Source organism: Monodon monoceros, unplaced genomic scaffold (assembly GCF_005190385.1).
Source record: "Monodon monoceros isolate NGI ecotype Baffin Bay Population unplaced genomic scaffold, NGI_Narwhal_1 Super_Scaffold_12, whole genome shotgun sequence".
NCBI classification, from domain to species: Eukaryota; Metazoa; Chordata; class Mammalia; order Artiodactyla; family Monodontidae; genus Monodon; species Monodon monoceros.
The window spans coordinates 40,985,844-41,007,046 of NW_021703768.1; the positions used below are offsets into that span (position 1 = coordinate 40,985,844).

Sequence of the window (21,203 nt, forward strand, 5' to 3'; positions counted from 1 at the left end):
TAATCTGTGTTTCCAGCCGCTCCCCAGCACTAGCATCACTACCTCAGCTCCACCTCAGATCATCAGGCGTTAGATTCTCATAAGGAGCTCGCAAGCTAGATCCCTCACATGTGCAGTTCACAGTAGGATTTGCGCTCCTATGAGAATCTAATTCTGCCGCTCATCTGACAGGAGGCGGAGCTCAGGCAGTAATGCGAGTGATGGGGAGCAGCTGTAAATACACATGAAGCTTTCTTCTATCAGCTCGCCCGCTGCTCACCTCCTGCTGTGCGGCCCGGTTCCTAACAGGCCACGGACCAGTACTGGTCCATGGTCCAGGGGTTGGTGACTCCTGATCTAAAATCTCCAATATTTTACCAACATAAACTCTTTTATTTATTTATTTATTTATTTATTTATTTATTTTTCCTCATTAAACTTTTTTAATGGGTCTCAAATTCTGTGACAGATTTTTGGTCAAGTTGTTTCCATGAAAAAGTACTGATTTTAAAAACTAATAACTTAAAACTGCCACACACAAAACAAATGGTCCACAACACATTCTCCTTTCCTTCTGAAGGTTTTATGATGCATTGTTATCATTAACCAGTCTTTTGCTATTAAACTTAAATGGCCAATTGAGACAAACAGTTCTGAGACCGTTCTTCCACCACTGATTAAGACTGGGGTGGCAGGTATTGGGGATAATATTCATTTAGCCTTCTGAGCTTTCTGGGCAGACTTGGTGACCTTGCCAGCTCCGGCTGCCTTCTTGTCCACTGCTTTGATGACACCCACAGCAACCGTCTGTCTCATGTCATGAACAGCAAAGCGGCCCAGAGGAGGATAGTCAGAGAAGCTCTCAACACACAAGGGTTTGCCAGGAACCATATTAACGATGGCAGCATCACCAGATTTCAAGAATTTGGGGCCATCTTCCAGCTTTTTCCCAGAACGACGATCAATCTTCTCCTTCAGCTCAGCAAACGTGCAGGCAATGTGAGCTGTGTGACAATCCAGCACAGGTGCATAGCCAGCACTGATTTGTCCTGGATGGTTCAAGATAATCACCTGAGCTGTGAAGCCAGCTGCTTCCATCGGTGGGTCATTTTTGCTGTCACCAGCCACATTGCCACGACGAACAACTTTGACAGACACGTTCTTGACATTGAAGCCCACATTGTCCCCAGGAAGGGCTTCACTCAAAGCTTCATGGTGCATTTCAACAGACTTCACTTCAGTTGTCACATTGACTGGAGCAAAGGTGACCACCATGCCAGGTTTGAGAATGCCAGTCTCCACTCGACCCACAGGGACAGTGCCAATACCACCAATTTTGTAGACGTCCTGGAGTGGCAAACGCAAGGGTCTGTCAGTTGGGTGAGTTGGTGGCAGGATGCAATCCAGAGCTTCAAGCAGTGTGGTTCCACTGGCATTGCCATCCTTACGGGTGACTCTCCATCCCTTGAACCACGGCATGTTAGCACTTGGCTCCAGCATGTTTTCACCTTTCCAGCCAGAAATTGGCACAAATGCTACTGTGTTGGGGTTGTAGCCAACTTTCTTAATGTAGGTGCCGACTTCCTTTACAATTTCCTCGTATCTCTTCTGGCTGTAGGGTGGCTCGGTGGAATCCATTTTGTTAACTCCAGCAATTAGTTGTTTCACACCCAGAGTGTAGGCCAGAAGGGCCTGCTCACGGGTCTGCCCATTCTTGGAAATACCTGCTTCAAATTCACCAACACCAGCAGCAACAATCAGGACAGCACAGTCAGCCTGGGATGTGCCTGTAATCATGTTTTTGATGAAGTCTCTGTGTCCTGGGGCATCAATGATGGTCACATAGTACTTGCTGCTCTCGAACTTCCATAGGGAGATATCAACGGTGATACCATGCTCGCGTTCAGCTTTCAGTTTGTCCAAGACCCAGGCATACTTGAAGGAGCCCTTCCCCATCTCGGCAGCCTCCTTCTCGAACTTTTCAATGGTTCTCTCATCGATCCCACCACATTTGTAGATCAGATGGCCAGTAGGGGTGGACTTCCCCAAATCTACGTTTCCGATGACAACGATGTTGATGTGCGTCTTCTCCTTTCCCATTTTTGCTTAGGTTTAGCGGTGGTTTTCACGACACCTGTATCCTGGCGGCAAACCCTTTGCGAAAAAAGATAAACTCTTTTAAGTTGCATAGTTATGTGGGTATAAGCTAGGTGGCCCTCCCCTTGGAGCTCACAGTCCTGGATGTGAGACAGTCATAAACCAGTGATGGTAGATCAGTGCACCAAATGTAATACTAGGGGTACATGTTACATTTCATAGGGGTGGAAGGGGAGAGTGGCCGGTCACCTGAGGAGTGTGCTCTGGAAGTCCTCATGGAGGAGAGAGTTGCTTGAGCTAAATCTGCTGGAAAGAGCGGCAGCAAACAGCAGGGTGGAGGGTAGGGATGAGGGAATTTTACTAGCCTGTGCCAAGCCAGAAGAATATTAAAGCAGCATAACGAGGTCACAGAAGGGCAAAAAGTTGGCAAGGTGGGCAAGCCCCCTGCAAGGAAGTAGTGGGAAATGAGGCTGGAGATATCAAGTAGTAGCCCACGGCAGAAGAAATTGACAAGGACTGACACGAATGTATATTCTGGCAAAGTTGTCAAGGATAAAGAATTTTATTCCCATCCAGACAGAAAAACAGGGGAATGATGACAACGAACTTAGACTTGTCTGAAACATGTGATGCCAGAAGATGGTGGTGTGAAATATCTTAAAAAGGCTGAGAGCAAAAGCATGACCCAAATTATTACATACAGCCAAGCTGGTGTTGACAAAGGGCAAACTGACACTGCTCAACCCACAAAAACTCAAAAATACAATAACCAAGAGCTCTTTTTAAAAAATCTCCTTCAGCAAAAATCCAGTCAATCAAGAGGGTAATCAAACTTTAAAACTCAGTGATAAGGAAGTTAATGGTAAAAAAAACAAAAACTGGAGGTGAGATTTTAATCCCTTTAAATATAAAACAAAAACAATTGTGGGATTATGGTTATGGAATAAAATGTAAGTGACATCACAATATTAAAAAAATAATAATAGAAACGGCCCCAAATTGGAACATGTAGTTAACAAAACATTGGTTCAAGCCTCTTAATAGTTCTCACAGTCTTGTTAAGTTTAGAAGGGTATCTTAGGGGTGACTATGTCTTGTGAGTAGATAATCTGATGATTATTAATTCCTTCAGTTTCACTTCAGTTATTTTGTTGTAAATAAACTAAAAGTGAAATTAGAGTAAAATTTGAAAAGAAGAAGTGTATATAGTATAATTGCATTCCATATATATTATATATATATAACTTTAATGCCCAAAGAAAAGAGATGGAATAACATTCACCAAATAACAACAGTTACTGTATCTGGGTGGTAGAATTGTGGATAATATAAAAAAATATTTTGCTTCCTCTTGTAAATTTCTGTGTTGCTTGATTTTTAAAATATATTGAGGCCACCATTACCCTGACACCAAAACCAGAGAAAGATGTCACAAAAAAAGAAAACTACAGGCCAAAATCACTGATGAATATAGATGCAAAAATCCTCAACAAAATACTAGCAAACAGAATCCAACACACATTAAAAGGATCATATACCATGATCAAGTGGGGTTTATCCCAGGAATGCAAGGATTCTTCAATATATGCAATCAATCAATGTGATACACCATATTAACATATTGAAGGATAAAAAACATACTATAATATCAATAGATGCAGAAAAAGCTTTCAACAAAATTCAACACTGATTTATGACAAAAACGCTCCAAAAAGTAGGCATAGAGAGAACCTACCTCGACATAAAAAAGGCCATTATATGACAAACCCAAAGCCAACATCGTTCCCAATGGTGAAAAATTCCACTAAGATCAGGAACAAGACAAGGTTGCCCACTCTCACCACTACTATCAACATAGTTTTGGAAGTTTTAGCCACAGCAATCAGAGAAGAAAAAGAAATTAAAGGAATCCAGATTAGAAAAGAAGAAGTAAAACTGTCACTCTTTGCAGATGACATGATACTATACATAGAGAATCCTAAAGATGCCACCAGAAAACTACTAGAGCTAATCAATGAATTTGGTAAAGTAGCAGGATAAAAAATTAATGCACAGAAATCTCTGGCATTCCTATACAGTAATGATGAAAAATCTGAAAGAGAAATTAAGGAAACACTCCCATTTACCACTGCAACAAAAAGAATAAAATACCTAGGAACAAACCTACCTAAGGAGACAAAAGACCTGTATGCAGAAAACTATAAAACACTGATGAAAGAAATTAAAGATGATACAAACAGATGGAGAGATGTACCATGTTCTTGGATTGGAAGAATCAACATTGTGAAAATGACTATACTACCTAAAGCAATCTACAGATTCAATGCAATCCCTATCAAACTACCAATGGCATTTTTCACAGAAATAGAACAAAAAAATTCACAATATGTATGGAAACACAAAAGACCCCGAATAGCCAAAGAAATCTTGAGAAAGAAAAATGGAGCTGGCAGAATCAGGCTCCCTGACTTCAGACTATACTACAAAGCTACAGTAATCAAGAAAGTACAGTTCTGGCACAAAAACAGAAATATAGATCAATGGAACAGGATAGAAAGTCCAGAGATAAACCCACACACATATGGTCACCTTATCTTTGAGAAAGGAGGCAAGAATATACAGTAAAGACAGCCTCTTCAATAAGTGGTGCTGGGAAAACTGGACAGCTACATGTAAAAGTATGAGATTAGAACACTCCCTAACAGCATACACAAAAATAAACTCAAATGGATTAGAGACCTAAAAGTAAGGCCAGACACTATAAAACTCTTAGAGGAAAACATAGGCAGAACACTCTTTGACATAAATCACAGCAAGATCCTTTTTGACCCACCTCCTAGACAAATGGAAATAAAAACAAAAATAAACAAATGGGACCTAATGAAACTTCAAAGCTTTTGCACAGCAAAGGAAACCATAAACAGGACCAAAAGACAACCCTCAGAATGGGAGAAAATATTTGCAAATGAAGCAACTGACAAAGGATTCATCTCCAAAATATACAAGCAGCTCATGCAGCTCAATATCAAAAAACCAAACAACCCAATCCAAAAATGGGCAGAAGACCTAAATAGACATTTCTCCAAAGAAGATATACAGATTGCCAACAAACACATGAAAGGATGCTCAACATCACTAATCATTAGTGAAATGCAAATCAAAACTACAATGAGGTATCACCTCACACCAGTCAGAATGGCCATCATCAAGAAATCTACACACAATAAATGCTGGAGAGGGTGTGGAGAAAAGCGAACCATCTTGCACCGTTGGTGGGAATCTAAATTGATACAGCCACTATGGAGAACAGTATGGAGGTTCCTTAAAAAACTACAAATAGAACTACCATATGACCCAGCAATCCCACTACTGGGCATATACCCTGAGAAAACCGTAATTCAAAGAGTCATGTACCACAATGTTCATTGCAGCACTATTTACAATAGCCAGGACATGGAAATACCCTAAGTGTCCATCGACAGACGAATGATTAAAGAAGATGTGGCACATATATGCAATGGAATATTACTCAGCCATGAAAAGAAATGCAATTGAGTTTTTTGTAGTGAGGTGGATGGACCTAGAGTCTGTCATACAGAGTAAAGTAAGTCAGAAAGAGAAAACCAAATACCGTATGCTAACAAATATATATGGAATGTAAAAGAAAAAACAAAATGGTTCTGACGAACGTAGAGGCAGGACAGAAATAAAGATTCAGACATGGAGAATGGAGCTCAGGACATGGGGAGGGGGAAGTGTAAGCTGGGACGAAGTGAGAGAGTGGCATGGACATATATACACTACCAAATGTAAAATAGATAGCTAGTGAGAAGCAGCCGCATAGCAGAGGGAGATCTGCTCAGTGCTCTGTGTCCACCTAGAGGCGTGGGATAGGGAGGGTGGGAGGGAGGGTCAAGAGCATGGGGATACGGGGATATATGTGTATGTATAGCTGACTCACTTTGTTATACAGCAGAAACTAAAACAACATTTATAGCAATTATACTCCAATAAAGACATTAAAAAAAGTAATATGTTTATTCTATAAATATTTATTGAGTGTTTATTGTTATTTAAGCACTGGGGATACACTGTGAACTATAAAAATAAGGTCCTTGCATCACGGAGCTTGCTTTCTAGTTAGGAAGACAGACTATATGTAAGAAAACAAATAAGGGTAGTTTATGATGAGTGATATGAAGGAAATGAGAAGGGGAGGAGCAGGGTGCACATTCGTTAGGATCAGGAGGGAATGAACATTGAGCTGAGCTGAAACCTGAAGCAGCAGAGGAGCCAGCCTGTGCAGTGCTGGGGGAAGAGCATTCTGGACAGAGGCAACCTGGCTTCGGGGTAGGAAAAGACTCAGCACATTTGAAGAATAGAAGAGAGCTTAGTGTGTCTGAAATATAAGGGAGAGAGCTTGGTGGGATGATTTTTAAGAGATTAAAGGGAATCTGAACATATAGAACCTGGGAGGTCCTGAAAGCCAGTTTGGATTTTATTCCACTTTCATTAGCAAGACACACACACACACACACACACACACACACACACACGCTTTTTCAGATATGACTGCATCTGCTTGGAGCCATTTTTGAGGAGCCTGAGCTCAAACAGTTCTGAAAAGGAAGCCAACAAAGCCTCATCCCTGGATACTTCACTTATGCAAGATAATAAATTCCTTATTTTGCTCAAATATTTTCTGTCATCATTTTCAGCTATTAAATGGTATCTAGCCCCAGGTACCTTGTCATATATTTGGGCCCATTATCAGGAACTCTCATGAAATGCTACTTAGCTTCAGTGACTTTAAGCAAGTTGAAGCCTGTATGCTATGTTAAAAAAATAGAGGAAATAGATTTTCAAATCTCAGTCCACATTTACCTTTTTATTAAGTGTAGCAGAATTTATGGAAAGTGAAAATATCTCTCTATGAGGAAGTTTGAACTGTGTGGTAGGAGATCTGTAGACATTTGACTCATATCTTTAAGATATTTTTGGTGGTATTTGAATTTCTCATTAAAAATAGATGATGCAGTAGTTATTGTGTAAATTATTAGTTCAACATAAACCCAACTGGAATTGCTCATTTTAACAAATCACCCAATATTTCAAGCTCCTTTCTATATATCTGGCTTGTAAAGACCGATTGTAGCATCTACTAACAGGCTAGCGGAGAGCCTTGCACCTTGTAGGTGTACAAAAAAATTGTTGATTAGGCTTTGTGACTGGATAGATTTACAAAATATCACATTCTACTCGTGTAATTTTTTTTTTTTTTTTTTTTTTTTTTTTTGCGGTACGCAGGCCTCTCACTGTTGTGGCCTCTCCCGTTGCGGAACACAGGTTCCGGACACGCAGGCTCAGCGGCCATGGCTCACAGGCCCTGCTGCTCTGAGGCATGTGGGATCCTCCGAGACGGAGGCACGAACCCGCGTCCCCCGCATCGGCGGGCGAACTCTCAACCACTGCGCCACCAGGGAAGCCCTCTACTGGTGTAATTTTATTCACTGGTCACAAACATAAAACCCAGCATAAACGTTATGTATTTGTTAGTTTTATTGAAGGAAATGAAAATCAAAAGAAACACTCCCCCTTGTGGTTAATTATTCCAATTGCAAATCCTTCACCTTACAAGTGGAAAGAAATTAGATACAAAAGAGCTTTTTGCAAATATGTTCTTTACCGACCAAATTCTAAAACCAATATAGAATCTCCCAGTTTCAGATGGTAGAGGAAAACCAGATCTCAAAGTTTCATTACTGTAAAATCTAAGACATACACAACAAATTGGTTAAAAAACAGAGAAAAATGCCCCCAATAAGGGTTGATAACCAATGAAAAGCAAAGCTCCCTTAAGGAGTGCGGTATGGGCTCTAGGAAAGCTCCTAGAACTCACTTTCTGGAGTCACTAAGAGAGGGGGCTGAGGGAAACAAAAACCTGAAAAACATTACCAAAGGGGATTTGGTGAAGCAGAAACCTATAGAATTGGAAGACCCACGCCCTCAGAAATAAAAAAGAGATCTGAGGCAGTTGCAGGTGCAGGGAGAGGCTGAGCCCGGAGTCCTTGGTAGACAGGCCAGGAAAAGTCCTCCTCGTCTTAAAGGCGCTCAAGAAGGGAGCCAATTCACTTTTCACACACCTGTCAGCAGTATGAGAGTAGAAATGACTGACGCCTGAATACCCGGCAAGAGCACAAGCGGGGCTGCATTTCCTTAAAAGCAACAAAAGTTCCAGAGGCCCAAATCCAGCTAGAGGTTGAGGATGATCTGAAGCCCGAGTTTACCCCTAGATGTAAAGAGGACACCCCTGGCATTATGAAGTAAACCCGGCTGAAGACCTTTAATAAAGCCCCAGAAGAGAGAACAGAGCCTGTTCTGGCCAATGAAGGTTGCAGGCAGGCCTAGCTGAGAAAAATCTCTTCCAGACCTGACACCCCACCCCATGCCCTCAGGCTACATATAATTTTTCCTTCTCTGTACCTCAGGGGTCAACAAACTTTTTCTGTAAAGAGCCAGATAGTAAATATTTAGACATCCCAACCATATGATCTCCATTACAGCTGCTCAACTCTGTTGTCGTGCAGCCGGTGATAATATGTAAGTGAATGAGTAGGGCTTGTTTCAATAAAATGATTTGTAAAAACTGGAGATGGGCCACTTTGTCCCTCAGGCCATATTTGCTGATCCTTGCAGTGTCACTTATAAAGTAAGGAAAAAAGAATGGAGTGAAAGAGAATTCAGCCACATTAAACAGCTCTCTACAGGCACTAGATAGAAAGGGCTAAGGTCCTTGAGGGAAGGAAAGCACATGTGGTAAGCCTCACTTTAATTCCAGCTTTCTCTTTGAGGGTGTTTTCCACACCCTGGCACAAGGAAATAGAGCTCAAGAAGAGAACAGGCAAATCAAAACTAAAACACTAACTAGAAGAAACCTGGTGTGACTATATTCACATAGAACAAAATACAGGGCAAGAAGTGTAAGAACTGAAGGATAATACATCATAATAAAAAGGTCAATTGAAGAAGAAGGTACAACAGCCCTAAATTAGTATATATCATATAACATGGCTTCAAAATACATAAAACAAATATTGACAGAATTAAAGCAAAGGTAGATAAATCCACAATCATAGTTGAGGATATTAACCCACGTCTATGAACACAAGTCTATCAACTAATAGACAAACGAGCAGACAAAAATCAGTAAGCATAGAGATGATTTGGATACAAGTTAATCAATTTGATCTCATTAACATATAGAACACTATATCCAACCTAATTCTAGGTTGATAGTTATTTTTCTTTAGATACTTTAAAGACATTTCTCTACAGCATCTTGTTTTTATTTTTGCTTGTTACTTTACCTTTCTTCCTCTTTACCTAATTTTTTTTTTTTTTTTTGCCTCTGTCTGCTTTTTAGTTTTCTCTGCTTCAGTGTCCTGAGAACTGTTGTTTCACATGTTTTGTCCTGTTTTTTAGCTGTTTCAATTGGAAGGATAAATCTTGCCCATGTTAATCTTAACCAGAAGAAGAGGGTTTTTCCATACCATTTTGGAGTAAAAGCCAGAGAGGTATCAATACATTCCAGTTTGTTTCTTGGGGCATGACAGTCTGGCTACCTGGAGTTCTGTGCATACAGAGGGTGTGGTGGCTGGGAATTCAGGGGTCAACTTTCTAAGTATATATTTTAATTTAAAACTCTAGTTTTTCTCTCTGTTCTCATTCCCACACACCATTTTCTCCAGCTCCAGGTTTCTGACGCCCAATCTAAACCTCCTCAGCTGTATCTTTCTCACTTTTCTTTACATTTGCATGCACTCAGCCTGCCATACTGACAAGACCTTGCCTTTATATTTTTAATGCTGGTCAATTCTTTTAGCACTCTATACATTTATTTTTACTCAGGGAATCAAATTATTTAACAGAGTTCTAAAAAAAGCAAAGCAATCTAACGCTCAGTTAACATTATCCAAGTCCGGACTTCGTCACGTTTCACTTAGCTTCAGGAGTCCATTTAATCATTTTACATATCTTATGCACTTTTATACACATTTTATGCACATTTGAATTACATGCATTTGAAGTCATCCAACTAAATGACAGTAATAAAGTTTCACTCTGTAAAATATTTGAAATAACAATAATGTAAATGAAAATAAATTGATGAAAATCCATTAATTCAATTATCAAAATGAATGAATTAAAATCAGTCCAAGATTGCCACTCTTAGAATTGGCTCTGAGTACATGCGATTTTTGCTTTTGCCACATGATGGCATCACTTTAGCTAATAATTACAAATATCATTCTCCAAAATAATTTTGTCTTAAATTATGCATCTTCTGAATGCTACTATCTTTGTAAATTATCCTTTTGTATATATAAACTGGGATCGCCCAGTTTGTAGGCCTGACCAATCCAACAGTTTGACTTTGAACTATGGAATAGTCGGGGCTAATCTATCAAGGTTCTCCACAGATCCTTCACTGTGGGGACCTGAAGCTGTTGATTCCTAAAAGTTTTTGCTGTCGAGTTTAGAGATGTCCTTATGAAAAGCCCAGTGAGTTATACAGATTACAATGCCCTGCTCTTATCGATATATAATTAAGTCAGATAAGAGCGCTTACTGTGTGAATCCAAATGCTGAGAGATTAAAATGTGTCCCAGTCAATAATCAAAGATAAAATATTAGGGAAGATGGAGATAGTCCCCTGATTCATAAGGTAAGCTTATCAGGGATAATCAATGAACACAATTTAATTATATACAGGAAACACTTTAGTGTGCTTTCTCCATGCTTATGGGGCCTTAAACATCAAGGACCCTTTCTGGCTATGGCTCCACCTCTTGTATTGTTTCTGTCCCTTAATGAGAATACCTAGCATTTTTTGAGAGCCTTCTACATACCATGCTCAGTGCTTCACATTTTCTTATGCCATTTAATTCTTACTGCAACCCTGTGAGGTAAGCATAATAATTCTTATATCAATAGATGAAGGAAGCTCAGACATTTATCTGGGGTCATTCATCTAGTAAATAACAGAACCAGGGTTTGAATCCGGCTCCTTTGTGCTCCCAAACCCACACATTCAAACCTTCACTCAGGATGCTTAACGTTTCCCTTGAATATGTGACCCTACACCTTCTACCATTTCCCTATCTTAACTGGCATCCACCAGTTATTATGCTTGACAGTTTTCTGCTAAAAATAACTTATATATTCCATAATTATTTACAACTGTTTAAAAATAATGGTGAAAGGGCATCATATGTCTATTATGCTCCAGTGCCCTGATTAATGTGCACTTTGAATGGTCCTGTGGAGGTTCCGAGAGCTTACTTGATAGAGTAATTCCAGAGGGACATATAGACCTGCAATGAGTGGGTTCAAATCTGCAGCTAGTTCATTCAGCAGGGCTGGACATCACATTACACAGAGGAGCTTTAGAATCTCAGAGTTAGAAGGGATGACGAAGATCACTGAGTCCAAATAACTGACCTTGAATGCACTCTGCCGTGCGCCTACCAAGCAGTTGGCCACCCACTCCTTGAATACCCTGAATACCAGAGAACTCTGTAGCCCAAGAGTTACTTTCAGTCTTGGACCAGTGTGACTGTTCTTCTTTATGTTCTGACATATAGCAGGGATAGCCAGCTGCTAAGGAGATGGAGGTGGCCATGGCAGCTAAAGTTGGCAGAGGATTTCCCACTTGATCGAAACTGGTTCAGGTGCTGGGTCAAAACCTATCTCTGGAGGAGGGCCATCAAGAGAAGTTTTGGCAGGGCAGATGCTGGACAGAAGTTTAAAGCTTGTGAAAAGTATTTTTATTTTAATGTACCTATCTGGTTCAACCTTTTGAGGTGAAATATAAATGTACATAAACCAGGTCTGATTAAGGTTCTTAGAACAGCTGAATCAGATGACAGATCAAAATCTACTTAAGAAAAAAACAGTCATAATGTAAATCTGCAAAGACCATCATTACGCTACATATTAAAATTCCTCCTGGACTTCGTGTATAAACAAAACTATATGATTAATCTGAAGTCATCAAAAGTGCCTGGAAACAACACGTTTATGACAGGTAGGCCTTAATAATTGTGTTGATTTTCCTTTCTAACTAAACACCTAAAATAATAATAGCTAAAATAATCATTTCCACAAGAGGGCGCCAATAGCTATCTTAATCTCAACAAACGGGAGCTCAGTTTTGGAATACAAAACGGGCTGTCACATTTTTATTTACGTAGTCACACCATATATTTCAACGTAATTCGCATATTTTACTTGGGAAATTACCTCCACTGTTGCTGTCTCTCAAAAAAATAACATTTTACTTTTCAGAAAGGTGCAGTTCCTACTTGATATTAAAAAAATGTTCTCTCACCTTTAATTCCAGTATTGTTTAATTCTTTAAGATAAATACAAAATGCATTTTACAACTGAATTCATGTTATTAATATTTTTACAATTTCCTTAAAATATGAAATTTGGGCAAGATTGCTTTGCTTTAAATGACAAAACAAAAATGCCTCAATTTTCCCCATTTTATGGACAAATCTAAGAGAAGGTCTGGGCAATGTCTAGGGGTGTTGCTAAATTCAGAGATGGCTCAAAATCTGGCAGGTTCTCCAAAGCGTCCTATGTTGCTCTTTGGAAATGATTAATGAATCTCTGGTAGTTACTCCTAGCATAAGCTTCCTAGTTCACACACACACACACACACACACACACTCACACCGATGCTTAAGACATTTCATATACTTAGTTTTCCCCCACCCTCCATCTTTCACATTGAGTCCTCCACTTGCTGCATACAAAGAATAACAGGAAAATTGACAGGAAAATCTGCTTACCCCCGGGACAACAGTGTCAAATTGGTCCCTTCTAGGAAATGCAAGGAGAATCTTCATAATTTAGTATGTTTTTCCATAGTGTTGGTCTCTGTCCACAAAGGAGGAAGTTCTTAGCAATAAAAATAGTATTTATTGAGCATCTAATTGTGTCAGGCATTACAGAATAATAATCATACAAGGCACAATTTACTTTATCCTCTTAACAACCCAATGACTTAGGTATTATTAACACTCCCATTTTACAGCTGGGAAAACTGAGAAACTGAGTCTCAGAGAATTTAAGTACTTGGTCACGTTCCCTTGCTCTGGTAGAGCCAGGATTTGGATCCAGTTCTATCCTATTTCAAGGTCCTAAACTTTAAACCATTATTCTTCATACCCCTCTGAAATGTTTGAACAAGGGTAGATCTGGAAAATCTATGACCTCCTTTGATGGATGTCATAGGATGTGGGAGAGATGGAGGAAAGTCATTTCCAAACTTCAGGTGGATCTCAGAGTGGCATCAGCCACCTCCAAACACTGTTACTGGGTCAGGAACGGGCACGTGACCTAGGTCACATTCCAGGATTTTTGTTTGAGCGTCTGGGAAAGTGAATTCTCCTCTGCTGGAGTCTGATGAGGTGAGCCTTGAGTGAGCCTCCATAAGGACCCCAAGACTCCTCCATCTACCATTTCTCACCCAGAGAAAACACAGTGGAGCTGGGGACCTAAGGACACCACGTGAACCAGGAATCAATACGAGCCGAAGTTAAGTGACACAATACACTTCCTCACTGGCAGAGCCATCTTGGGTTGAGCTTTCTGCCTCTCATACCTAGATGTGCTTGAGCTGATTCATCCAGCTCAAATACAACAGTACAGCAGACACTGAGCAGACTTTCCCAAGCTTGGCACCAAGAACAGAAAACACCACATGTGAAATCATGAAGTGCCTGCATTCTGAAGACAGCGGCCAACAATGGACCAGACAGTTCCCTCAGGGCGTACAAAGAGTCCGCAGAACTGACCCACCCACACGTGACTGTACCCGGTCCTCCAGTCTGGAGGGCAGAGGACTGGGGAGAGGAAAGGGTGAGAGCCAATGGATTGCTTGTCCTCAGGGAAACTGTAGGGTTTAAATGAAAGATGATTCTTCCCCTTCCCCAGGGAGAAGGGGAGGGCACTCCTGTCACCAAGACAAGTGAGAGTGAGGCTGCAAGAGAACAGCTCAGACTGGGGCCTGCATGACGCACACTCTCAGCAGAATGGATGGATGCCCTGGTGAGATGTCTGCCTAAGGCAGTGAACTGGCTGATTTGTCCCTGTGCCTATCTGGGTGGGGGACCGAAAGAGAGACAGCAGAAGGGAGAGAGGGGGCAGTCTCCTCTTCCACTGTTTGGTGGCAAAGATGAGCGAGTTGACTGTGGGTCAAGTGGGTACCACAGAAAGTAGCCAGGTTTTAGGCATCTTGCTCTGCCCACAGTGGTGGCCTCCTGGCAAGGGGAGTCCAGTAACGAGAAGCTGTGTGGTGTTGGCACCAGCAAATGGGAGGTGGGAGAAGTGGAGTGAGAGCTGGATCTCCTGGTCAGGGAACTGTGGAGTGGACAGGTCCTACAGGGCCCTCTGAAGGACTCATCCACGGACCACACAACAAAGATTACAAGGAAGGGATGGGATTTAAATCAAATTTGAGATTGATGCTTTAAAATAAATGAGTTTTAATGACTCGAAGTGACTGGAAATTTATGTGATCGATCCCAGATGGTATTAAGTGACAAGAAATGAAGAATGAATGAGGCATAGTTCAAGGCAGTGACTGGAAGAAATAAACTCTTTATAAATTTCCACTCCACAGAGTTGAGACTGCTCAGAAACTCTAATGGGATATTGGAGAATTCCTCCCTCACCATACAGACATCTGAAAACGGACCAAGAGGCAATAGAAACTTTGGCATTAGGTCAGAAGTGGCCATGGCAAATGCGGCACCAATATCTCCATCCATGGTTGCACTGCACTGAGGGTCTTCCTATAAATCCTATTTCAGAAGACTTTGCTAGAACAGATTTGGGGTGGGGAAGGCTAGGCCAAGGGGAAGGTTAAGGTGTATATCCAGTGGCTACCCAGGTTGCATTAAACTGGATAACTAGCCAAAATCTATTTAGACTCATTTTGAGAAGCCATAAGAAATCAGCTGCTCTTTCCTATGTGAAAGTTGTGTCTTACTTTCTATATGTTGGGATGTGTTGTTGTTGCTTTTGTATAATTTTAAAAGATTACTCTCATCCTTAAAAATTCTGCATGGGCAATGGGAACCTCTAGAATAATTTTAAAGGCTAGTGGGATATGGGAGAATGAGAGCACTGACCAAGGTTTGGCACTCAGATATCTAGAGGAACCACCAAGCAGGGGACGTGGCAGTGAGAGGCGCTGGGAGGGGCACAGTGCGCATGCCTCATCCCGTGGCACAGCTGCTGCTGAACTGCAGTGTGGTGTTGCCATGTGAGCGCGCATACTCAGTTTGGCCAAGTCTAACAGTTTTTTTAAGAGAAATGAAAAATTCAGGTTATTATATAAATCTCATCATTTTTAAGTATTGGCAATTATTCAAAAAATTTTAAACAGCGCTGTATGGGCCAAAAGAAACCTATCTATGAGCTGATATGGCTGGTGGGCTGCTAGCAACCTAGGCCATAGGTAACGTGAGAAGGTGGTCAGAACTGAAAAAGGAATGAAGGCTCAGGGCCTATCAATCATTATTGCTCCTAAAATGAGTTCTGGACCAGAGGCATCTCTCAGACTGGAAATAGGAATTTTGTAGGAGGTCTGAGGGGTACAGGAAAGCAGGACAAATTCTGCTAATGCTAAGAATGAGGCACTAGTGCCCCTAGGACAATGTCACCTGCTGCAAATCAGCTACTGACTAATTTCAAGCACCACTCAGAACAGGTGAGGAGACTGAGATCCAGCTAAAGCTAGAACCTGCTTTGGTAACATATAAATGAATGCGCTGCAGATAAAACCAAGAAGATTTTTTTTTTTAATGGACCAAGGGATGTAAGAGAATTTCTCAAAGATAGAGGTATCAGAGACACCCTGGATGGTACAAATGAACTTATTCACAAAACAGAAATAGAGTCGCAGATGTAGAAAACAAACTTATGGTTACCAGGGGGGAAAGGGGAGAGGGATAAATTGGGAGACTGGGATTGACATACACACACTAGTATATATATAATAGATAACTAATAAGGACCTACTGTAAAGCACAGGGAACTCTACTCAATACTCTGTAATGGCCTATTTGGGGAAAGAATCTAAAAAAGAGTGGATATGTGGATATGTATAACTGATTCACTTTTCAGTACAGCAGAAACTAACACAACATTGTAAATCAACTCTACTCCAATAAAAATTTTTAAAAAAGACAAAAAACACATTACCCAGAAAAAGAGGGGGAGAGAGAGAGAGAGACACCTTGGAAGAGGAGAAATATACAAATGCAAAGTTCCTGCAAAAACATCTGAAGCACAGAGGAAGAATCTTTGAAAGCCCAAAGGCCAAATGTCTTCCTCCCCCAGGAGAGCGTCACAGAAGCTGAGTGTAGGTGGTGTAGGCGGATAGGGGATATGTACAGCAATGAAATCAGAGTGGGTTATGAACTGTTCTGAGAAAATGCTATGCCCAGACGCTGGCCGTGAGGTGAGCATCTTGGTTAGACATCTAACCCAGACAAGGCTGGAGTCATAAATTTCTAAGACAAAAGCTCATCTAGCATTTGAATTACTGTAGTAGCCTCCTAACTTGTCTCCCTGCTTATGAACTTGGCCCTCTACAGTCTGTTCTCAACATAGCAAGCCAAAGTGATTTTTTAAGACTTAAATCTGATATCACTCTACGAAAAAATCTTCCATTGCTTCCCAGTCACTTGGAATAAACGCCAGAACACTTAAAATGGACAACAAGGCCTTGATCTGGCCTCAGCTCTCTCTTATCTAATGTCATTTCCTCCAGCCCCACACACCTTGCCCGTTCTGCTCCAGCCACGCTGACCCCCAGTCATTCCCTGAACACACCAACACACTCAGGACCTTTGCACATCCTGTTTCCTCTGCCCGAAGGGCTCTTCTCCCAGATAACTAAACTGTGCACCCCCTCACTTCCTGCTCAGCGTGCACTCTCAGAGCAGCCTTCACTGACCACCCAAGGCAAAACAGCAGCCCTCCCACCTAGCATTCTCTTTCCCCATAAATCTGCTTATTTTTCTTGTATCGCTTATCACTACCTGGTATATTGTTTTTCATTTATTTGTTTATAATCATCTCTTCCCACTAGAATGCAAACTCCATTAGGATTTTGTCCACTGATGTAACCTCAGAGTCCAGAACACTGCCTGACACATAGTAGGTGCTTGATAAAAAGTTATTGAATGAAGAAGTGAATGAGTGAGTGAACAAAGTAGGGAAACTTCCAATAACATCTGAGAAGACTGACAGTCATAGACGAGGAAATGACTTAATTCTGAAAGAAATTTGGAACCTTTGGGCTGTTTCCAAATTTTAAAAAACATGATTACCCTTGTCTATTCCTCCACTGTGATGACTAATGTTAGTGACACGAAGTTGAAAGAATGGGTGGTTCCTTTCTGGAAAGAAGGAAGGCTGACTCCTTGAAAACTGTTGAGAGATCTGAAAGGAGCAGATAGAGTTCCAGGCTTGCATGAAGAAATTGGCTCTGAAAGGACCCATATGTGGGTTTACAACTCAGAGGACATTATGTCTAAAAACTGTTAGTGAGATTGCGCCAGAATCTGTAATCAGGACCTGTGACTTTTCTGGATTTCTTAACTTTAAAAAAAAAGTCCATGATTTAGATATATTGCTTCAGAATGCTGGCTGTCATCAAGACCTAGTAGTGACAGCAGTCTTTAGGGAGTGCTAGTGGGCTTTCCTTATTTGCTAGGCATTTTTTCCTCTGTAATACATATTTAAAAAACATGATGGGGAGAGAGAGGCAAATATTTGAAATATTTTCTCCCAAAGCTTTTTTGGTCTACTCTCTCTCTCTCTTTAAGGCCATAGATATGTCTGTCTGTACATATGTGTAAGTATATTTATTTCCCCTCATGGAATTGTTTATCCTCATCCACACTTTGCTTCTAGAAGTGGGTGGGAAGGGGCTAGGCACAGGATGAGCAACTTAGCTCACTACCCAATATTAGGCATTTAACATCACATTAATCAAGGCCTCAACTAGAAAAGACCAAGGGACAAAAATAACTCTCATGTTGCTATAATAAATGTCTATATTTGATATGGGAAAGGCCTTATCAATTTTAAGATTTGTATTTGCTTAATGTTTTGAATTCTAACTTTATTTAGTTTCAAAAGTTTTTCAAGCTGCAGTGTAGGAAACAGCTTTGTTTTTAGAATAATTTCTTTTAATTCAAGTTTAATAAACTCAAGATGGGGAAATGACTCAAAAACAATAAAATGTGTTTTTCTAAGCAAGCATATTAGGTTATAACATGAAGAAAACATGTGAATAAAACCTCAAAGAGTATAATTTTTTATTAGAATATTTTATGGGCCCAGTATTCCTTGTAGCATATATAGAATTATGTGCCCAAATCTCATTACATGTAACAAAAACAATGTAAGAAAGCACAACCACTCAACAGTCAAAATGGGCCTTGAGACACAAGAGTTGCTTCATTCTTTGCAATCGACAAAAACCTCATTAGGTTGTCCTGAAATGGATGGAACTTTTCATGGCCTCTTTACAGTAAGCAAATACTCTACTCTTTGACTCTATCTATGGAGTCCTCTCTATTTCAAAACTTCTGAATTTCTGTTGCTCCCAACCTACTTTACATTGTAGACACCTAAAATCCATTTCCTTTATTCACTGATCTACTCATTTAGAAAAATAAATAAATAAATAAACACCTAAGTTCAACCCATTCCCAAGGAGAAATAATGACATATAAGTCAAATTTTAGTCAAGGATTACAATTTAGAACATAAATAATTATATTCTGGGGCTTGGTATGATCTTTGTTGTACAGAGCCAAGTTTCAGAGGAATTCAAGAAGGAAGCTATCACCTCCAGGAAGAGCAGGAAAGTTTTCATGGAGGAGGTGACATGTAAGCTGGATATCCAAGACTACAGCAAGATTAGAGGCAAAGAAAGGAGGGCAGTGTTGGTAGAAGAATACAAAAAAATGAATTCCACATGGAAGAAATAACATGAGCTAAGTCACTGAAGCAGGAAAGGCCAGAGAGTGTTCTAGAAATGGGAACAGTGAAGATTCTTCTGAAACATGGTGATCAAGTAGCCAAGAAAACACATATGTGTATGGAAGGACAACTTCAAATCAGATAGTGTAAATGTTTGAATGCAAAGCTGAATTAGGAATAATGTCATCTGCAAGAAACAGAAAGTCTGGTTAAAACATAAAGACAATTTATTGTTTTCTTAATAATAAATCCAGAAGTAGGCAGCCTCAGGGTTGTGTCAGCAGTTCAACAGAGTTCTCTCAGAACACAGTCTTTCTACCACTCTGCCATCTGCAGGGGCTTTTAATCCTTATATCTGTCTCCTCATGGTGACAAAACGGATGCATAATCTATATGCATTATAACTATATTCAATATAGGAAGCAGGGAGAAAGAACAGCAACAACCACATATGTTCTTTTTATCAGAAAAGCAAAATCTTTCCAAGAATCTCTGGTAGTCATATCTCATTGTCTAAAAATGAGTCAATGGCCACTTGCAAGGGAAACAGAGGCAGAGTAAAAAAAGTATCTGCTTTCCAGCTTTTGTAGTGGGGTGGCGAAGAAGAAAAGTGTTGGGAATGGCTGTTGTTTTAGCAAGCCAACCTGCCCAAGCAAGGATGGATTCCGTGGGTCTTACTGGCAATAGACAGTCATTAAAGATTTCAGAAGAAAAACAACACACAGGCTTTAATATGACTGATCTGGTGGTGGTACGAAGAATGGATAGAAAGCTGAGAGACTGGAGGCAAAAAGAAAAATTCAGAGCACACCCCATTTTAAACATGTTGAATTTGAGGTCTTTTTGTACACACATACGTACATGCACACATATGTACATGTATATCCATTCCCAAGTGGAACAGTTTGATGATGGGAGTGGATTTGTGTCAGTTTGTGTCTCCTGCCTTTGATTGGGTTTGCACTCACACTTCGCCCACCACACTGTGCTGTAGGGGGGCATCACTGGACCAAAGTTACAGATGCTTTCCTGCCTGTCTGCAGGCATCTCCACTTGAATATCCCACCAACCGTAACCAATTTATTACTTCCAACAATGAATTTAAATGGCCACTATGACTAAAATAATTCGTGGCCAAAGGCATATTTTTGTATTGTGTTATAGCATTTTACATTATTAGAAAGAACAGGAAGTCTGTTTGTATTATTTTAGAGAAACATGAAATAGACACAAATGACTCTAAGGCTAAATTTGAATTGGAATAAACTATTCATTCGTTGTGCTATCCACTATTATAATGTGTTTAAATTCCAAGATAATATTTCGATTATGTACAGTGCAAAAAGTTCAACATGCTGTTTATACTTAAATGACATAGGAAATTTACCATTCACCGTATTAAAAAAATAGACAATTATGAAGAGTCTCTCAAAATTTGCATATTACCTTCTGAATCTGGTTGGCAAGCAAATTTTGAGGCAATAAAAGTTATAATTTCCTTACCACGACTATGCCAGTTATTAGAATGGCTGATGGAAGCAAGGTGTCTTCCCCATCACATCACTTATTCTTTATGTGATTATGCTGTATAATTTGTATAAGCTGCTTCAAATTGGTTTTAGATTGAAATGGAGATAATTAAGTAAATAAATAAGAACAAGATATGCTAGAAAAATGGTTACGGGATCAGAAGCCTGGTTTTCATAAAAAAGGATGACGGAATCTGATGCCTAAAATGTAATCTGTTGAACCTCAGCACTACGACAGCACTTGTCCTGCTCCCTGTGTGTCAGTATAGCAGAGTGGTGAGCAGAAAGGCTATGGAATCAGAAGGGCTGGGTTTGAATTCTGGACCCATTACATTATGGTTGTATGACTCTGGAAAAGTTAGTTAACTTTTCTGTGACTTAATTTCCTCATCCATAAAGAAAATGATTACTGGGAGGATGCAATGAGATTATCCACATGGAGCCCGAGGAACAGCGCCTGGAGCAGGGTGCCGCTGCTGCTGCTACTACTACACAACTACCACAACTACCGCTACCACTACT

At 40.3% G+C, this 21,203-nt stretch overlaps 1 pseudogene across 1 annotated transcript in view; it reads right to left on the reverse strand.

Moving 5' to 3' along the window:
• Positions 1-408: 408 nt before the first annotated feature.
• LOC114892834 overlaps positions 409-21,203 on the reverse strand; it is a 28,274-nt pseudogene continuing 7,479 nt past the window's right edge. Inside the window, exon 2 of the transcript XR_003792782.1 lies at positions 409-2,133. The product of XR_003792782.1 is annotated as an elongation factor 1-alpha 1 pseudogene (transcript). The remainder of the gene's footprint in view (positions 2,134-21,203) is intronic.